Below are 7,112 nucleotides of genomic sequence, written 5' to 3' on the forward strand. Positions count from 1 at the left end.
AAGCAAATCTTGGGTGGGGAAGGGTTAAGTGCTTGTATTTTCTTAGGAAATGTTTTGCATCAGGTATTTAGGCCACGGAACAATAGCTAAGCCAGGTTGTTTGAGATGCCAGAACTGGCTTGCTCAGGTCACAGCAACAGACTGGCTTTGGGAACCTCTGTTTCAGTGACTCAGGAGAAGAAGGAAAGGTTTGGAAGAGAGGGGAGGGGAGGTTTGTGAGTAGAAGGAAAAAAAAGTGGAAGATGATCATAACTGAGTAACAAAAGCCATTGGAAAACTCAATCCTACTACACTAGGGACCTAAGCATGCAAGGTCAGCCATTGTCTCTGTTTCAGTGAGAAGAGGGGATAGGAAGGATTCCGACCCTGCCCTTTAATTCCTTTATCAGTAGTCTCCCGTTCCCTAAAATCAAAGCACCCTTGACTGACCCGGAAAATGCAGATATGCTTAGCTGAAAAATGCAGGTGCAACCCACCACTCCCTTTCCACTGCCTCAACATCCACCCCCCCTACCCACCCACCTGAAAGTCTCAGAGAGGACTAAAAATAGCCATATATTTGTTCTCTCTTCCCTCTAAAAGTCCTTCTTTACTCATCTTCATTTCCTGTGCTCCAAGTGATCAAAAGGTTTCACCCATTTTTACAATTTTTTAATTGAGGTATAGCTGATTTAGAATATCATATGAATTTCAGGTGTACAACATAAAGATTCACAATTTTTGAAGATTATGCATCATTTATAGTTATTATTAAATATTGGCTATATTCCCGGTGCTATACAGTGTATTCTTGTAGCTTATTCAATTTATACATAGTTGCTTGTATCTCTTAATCCCCTAACCCTATCTTGCTCCTTCCCCTTCCCTCTCCCCACTGGTAACCACTAGTTTGTTCTCTATATCTTTGAGTCTGTTTCTTTTGTTATATTCACCAGTTTATTTTTTAGGTTTCATATATAAGTGATATCATACAACATTTGTCTTTCTCTCCGATTTACTTCACTTAGTACAATATCCTCCAAGTCCATCCATGTTGTTACAACCGACAAAATTTGCAGAGGTTTTAGCTATTGTACTAAGGACATTAGCCAAAAAAAAGTATAGGTTTCCTGATGGACATTTCTAGATTTGTAAATGAGAAGATAAGGTGAAAAATCAGAAAGTTCAGTATGGGGAGCGAAAACGCACAATGAAAGATGGTTAAAAGCACAGATGTAAGTATTAACCCTAGGGCCATGAAGCCTCAGGGATCTAAGGATTGTCTCTTCTTCCTTTCAGAGCAAAGAAAACTGGAGCTCCCCAAAGGAAGACTAACTCAGACTCAGTTTGTAAGGCTGTGTTCATATACACAGAGAACTGACCTACATAAAAAGGGATTGCTGGCCCTGCTCAGGTTCCTAAAGCAGCACTAGCCAAAGTCTGCACTGCAGAAAGGGTCCTCACAAAAAGGGTCTTATGTCCCAGTGAGTGATGGAGACACTATGCCTGTATCACCCCTTGAAGATATACCATGCCCTTTGATATATTACAATAGTAAGAGGCTCTGTAGAAAAGTAGCCTGGTAACAGAGTTTAACCCAGCATTCCCCAAAATTATCAAAATATTTACTTGCTTGGGAAGCAATGAACATAGTGGTTGGGAGTAGAAAAACATAAAGAAGTGTATCTGTGTGACCTTGGATGAGTTACTTAACCTCTCAAAGCCTTAATTTCATCATCTGTAAAATCCTAATAGTAATGATGAGGAAATGCGAGTGAAGTTTGCAGGGTAGTTTCTGACACCATAAAGAATCCTCAACATTACTTAATATGTCACACGTAACTCTTATTTGCACTTCTCAGAATTGTTGAACATATCTTGGGAAATTCTGGCCTTGTTAATGGACTGACTAATTGATGCTAAGAGAATAGATTTACCCCCACCTTTTTTTCTCAGAGTTTTAACTTAGGAAGTTGCTTCTTTCTGGAGATATGATTTGACCTTCCACATTTTTGAACTAATGAAGTTTATGTAGTTAAACTTCTCTAACTAACAATAAGTTATGAATTATTAGTACTTGGCTGACAGTAAGATGACCATGTAATTCATCATATATGCTGGGACAACTTTGAGAGCAAAAGGAGGTACCATTGATGGTCAGAACAACAGCTGTAAATAGGATCTGGCCCAGGCAAAATAAGAGACCTCATCACTTTAATGAATAATCTGGAATCATAGACCAATTTTGGAAATCAGGTGACCTGAATTTCTAGGAATCTGCCAGTTGCTGAGTGAAATTTAGCGGCTGTGTAATTGAGTAGAAACCCAACTGCCCGAAGTCACCAGGCTTCAGATTTCTTTAGGGTAAGAATTCTTTCCACACTGAGTCTCTACTATTCAGTGTGTAGTAGATACTCAATATTTTTTAAAATTCACTTAGCATTTAGTTCAACAGATATTTATTAAGCACCTGCTGTATGCAAGATGAGCTTCCCTGGGGTCAGTGGAATCTACCTGCCAATGCAGGAGACACGGATTCAATCCCTGGGTTAGGAAGATCCTCTGGAGAAGGAAATAGCAACCCATTTCATTATTCTTCCTGGGAAATCCCATGGACAGAGGATCCTGGCGGGCTGTAGTCCATGGGATCGCAAAAAGAGTCAAACAGGACTTGGCACATAAACAACAGTAACGATATGCCAGATACTGTTCTAGGGACTGTAGATATAAAAGTAAACAAGCCAGCCTGCCTGCTGCTCTTACACACACATATGCCAGACAAAAGATAAACAATAAAGAAGTAAGCAAGTGCACAAATAAGAATGACTGCACTAAGCTCTATGAAGACTAAACGGGATGGTGTGATGAAGCCTAGGAAGGTGGGGATCAAACTCAGAGGCCTGGCAACACCTCTCTAACGAGCTTAAGTCGTCAATGGTGAGAACAAATCAGCTATGAGAAGGGGACAGATAGTGAAAAAGTTACATGCAGGGAAAGAAATGGGCAGGTGGAAGGAACAGAAGGAAGGCTGGAGTCAGTGGGCCCATTGAAGGAAGAAGAAAATAGACAGGATCATAGAATTTGGATTTCATCCTAAGAGAAATAGATAGTCAGACACAGGAGAGTGTGAAGCAGGGTAATGACTTGATTATTTGAATGAATGAATGGCTCCAGTTCTAAATTTTCACCTCTCCTTCCACTAACTATGAAACTTTGATGAAACTGCTTATCTTCAATGAGATTTTCAGATCTAAATGAAACCTAAAGTCCTTCATGTGGTAAGTCACTTCAGTCGTGTCCAACTCGGTGACCCTATAGACTGCAGCCTGCCAGGCTTCTCTGTCCCTGGGATTCCCCAGGCAAGAATACTGGAGTGGGTTGCCATGCCCTCCTCCAGGGGATCTTCCTGACCCAGGGATTGAACCTATGTTTCTTTATGTTTCTCGCATTACAGGCAGGTTCTTTACCACTAGCGCCACCTAAAGTCTTAGGAAAGACTAAAGTTTTCAGATCAGATCAGATCAGTCGCTCAGTCGTGTCCGACTCTTTGCAACCCCCTGAATCGCAGCACGCCAGGCCTCCCTGTCCATCACCAACTCCGGGAGTTCACTCAGACTCACGTCCATCGAGTCAGTGATGCCATCCAGCCATCTCATCCTCTGTCGTCCCCTTCTCCTCCTGCCCCCAATCCCTCCCAGCATCAGAGTCTTTTCCAATGAGTCAACTCTGAGCATAAGGTGGCCAAAGTACTGGAGTTTCAGCTTTAGCATCTTTCCCTCCAAAGAAATTCCAGGGCTGATCTCCTTCAGAATGGACTGGTTGGATCTCCTTGCAGTCCAAGGGACTCTCAAGAGTCTTTTCCAACACCACAGTTCAAAAGCATCAATTCTTCGGCACTCAGCCTTCTTCACAGTCCAACTCTCACATCCATACATGACCACAGGAAAAACCATAGCTTTGACTAGACGAACCTTTGTTGGCAAAGTAATGTCTGTTTTTGAATATGCTCTCTAGGTTGGTCATAACTTTCCTTCCAAGGAGTAAGCGTCTTTTAATTTCATGGCTGCAGTCACTATCTGCAGTGATTTTGGAGCCCAGAAAAATAAAGTCTGACACTGTTTACACTGTTTCCCCATCTATTTCCCATGAAGTGATGGGACCAGATGCCATGATCTTTGTTTTCTGAATGTTGAGCCTTAAGCCAACTTTTTCACTCTCCACTTTCACCTTCATCAAGAGGCTTTTTAGTTCCTCTTCACTTTCTGCCATAAGGGTGGTGTCATCTGCATATCTGAGGTTATTGATATTTCTCCCGGCAATCTTGATTCCAGCTTGTGTTTCTTCCAGTCCAGCGTTTCTCATGATGTACTCTGCATATAAGTTAAATAAAGAGGGTGACAATATATAGCCTTGACGAACTCCTTTTCCTATTTGGAACCAGTCTGTTGTTCCATGTCCAGTTCTAACTGTTGCTTCCTGACCTGCATACAAATTTCTCAAGAGGCAGATCAGGTGGTCTGGTATTCCCATCTCTTTCAGAATTTTCCACAGTTTATTGTGATCCACACAGTCAAAGGCTTTGGCAGTCCTAGGAAAGACTAAAGTTTTAGACTGCAAAGAAAGGTTTTCCCTAAGGAAAGCACTCATTTGGAAGACATGTAGCCCCATCTAGGGAATCATGAATTACCTAATGTCCTGTCTTTTGTTATTTTTCTTGTTTCCTATTACTCTTTCCTTTCTCTAATTAACCCCTAAGTTCAAGAGAAGAGAAAAAATAGCAAATGTTTCAATATGGATTGGTTAATATTCAATACGTCATGAACATTCAGCATTCAGTTGCCCTAAGAAGTTTGAACTTAAGAATTCTTTCCTCTCTGGTGAACTCTTTACATATTACACAGAAGCAGCCCCTCTCATACTACATCCCATCTAACACAAAAAGGGTGGATTCCAGGCCTGGAGAGAGGGCTAATTGAGAGAGAATAGCCATCTAGGCATGGCATAGACCTGATAAACAACAATAGCTCTGTGTTCTTTCTATAAGCACTGGACTACAAGTCAGGACACTGGCTTTTAGCCCCGGCTAAATGAACGCACTGTCTGACCTTGAGCAAACACTGAATTTTTTTCCTTAGTTTCTCCCTACAAGGCGATGATATTATCTGCCTCCTTTAAGTCCCGCAAGAAGGCTGCTAAGAAACTCACATGCTCTCTACTTTTGAACATTCTTCTTTAGAAACACATCAGGCAACCCCTCTGCCTCCCTATTCAGGTTCAGTGTATTTATGGAGATCTGAGCTCACAGTGGAATATTGTAAAGGCATAATCCTAATTGTTTATTCATGGTTGCCTGCCTTTCCTAAGACTCCAGAAGAAGTGTTTGAAGGAGCAAGTATGTCCTGAGGAGGAAGCCCCGGTCTTTTACAGGCATCAACAGAGTCAAGAGATGACTTAAGAACAAGAAAATGTTCAGGATGTCTTCAGAGATAGTATGTCAGAAAATATGAGTATGGCTCATAGGCATTCTGTTTGAGAATTTTGAACGATGGTGGATACGAAGTAGCTTCAGATACATGAAGTTTAATATAAAATAATAGCAGGGTGTAAAAATTGTGAGCTGCTCTGTACTGAAGGGTGCCACTTTCACAACTGTCCCTTTTTGGAGATGGTCACTCAGCTAGTCTTATGTTAGTCAGTTCAGTCGCTCAGTCATGTCCGACTCTGCGACCCCATGAATCGCAGCACGCCAGGCCTCCCTGTCCATCACCAACTCCCGGAGTTCACTCAGACTCACGTCCATCAAGTCAGTGATGCCATCCAGCCTTCTCATCCTCTGTCATCCCCTTCTCCTCCTGCCCCAGTCCCTCCTGGCATCAGAGTCTTTTCGAATGAGTCAACTCTGAGCATGAGGTGGCCAAAGCACTGGAGTTTCAGCTTTAGCATCATTCCTTCCAAAGAACACCCAGGGCTGATCTCCTTTAGAATGGACTGGTTGGATCTCTTTGCAGTCCAAGGGACTCTCAAGAGTCTTTTCCAACACCACAGTTCAAAAGCATCAATTCTGTGCTCAGCTTTCTCACAGTCCAACTCTCACATCCATACATGACCACTGGAAAAACCATAGCCTTGACTAGACGGACCTTTGTTGGCAAAGTAATGTCTCTGCTTTTCAATATGTTGTCTAGGTTGGTCATAACTTTTCTTCCAAGGAGTAAGCGTCTTTTAATTTCATGGCTGCAGTCACCATCTGCAGTGATTTTGGAGCCCCCCAAAAAATAAAGTCTGACACTGTTTCCACTGTTTCCCCATCTATTTCCCATGAAGTGATGAGACCAGATGCCATGATCTTCATTTTCTGAATGTTGAGCTTTAAGCCAATTTTTTCACTCTCCTCTTTCACTTTCATCAAAAGGTTCTTTAGTTCCTCTTCACTTTCTGCCATAAGGGTGGTGTCATCTACATATCTGAGGTTATTGATATTTCTCCCGGCAATCTTGATTCCAGCTTGTGTTTCTTCCAACCCAGCGTTTCTCATGATATACTCTGCATACATAAATAAGCAGTCTTATGTAACATCAACCAAATAGGAGGCAATTATTATTATTATTATTTTTTTTTTTGGAGAAAGAGGAATTGAGGAAAGAAGGTTGATAAAAAGTCAATGGATTGAACTTGTTGTTTGGGAAGAATTTGTCCTCTTGGAGAGAAATCTTTTATTTCAAAATTATGGCTGCTTGTTCCATCAAGGGCATTGCAATAAGTTGTGTGGGCTGTTTGGTAAGGGTACTCTGGCCCAGGTTGCAGAATTTGGTCCTGCTTTTCCTCATTAATGCTGAATGCTAATATGATTTACTGCTGCTGTGTGGACTTAGCCCTCACCCTTTAACTGACAGGAAATGACACAGCTGTGTGAATGTGGAATAAGTCATTGCCCAACTGATCATCCTTTTCTCTGTTTACAGAAAAGAATTAGACAAAGAATTTGTTGCATTCTTTACAAACCCAGGTCATACAATTTTGGTTCTGTATATTGTAAGGCACATATAGCTCTTTCCAACTGCCCCTTCCAAGCTTCAGTGTCATTGATTCTTGATGACACTTCTTTTATAATTCAGGATCGCCTGGGGCTAGAA

The sequence above is a fragment of the Bos mutus genome, chromosome 2, assembly GCF_027580195.1.
Source record: "Bos mutus isolate GX-2022 chromosome 2, NWIPB_WYAK_1.1, whole genome shotgun sequence".
Taxonomy (NCBI): Eukaryota; Metazoa; Chordata; class Mammalia; order Artiodactyla; family Bovidae; genus Bos; species Bos mutus.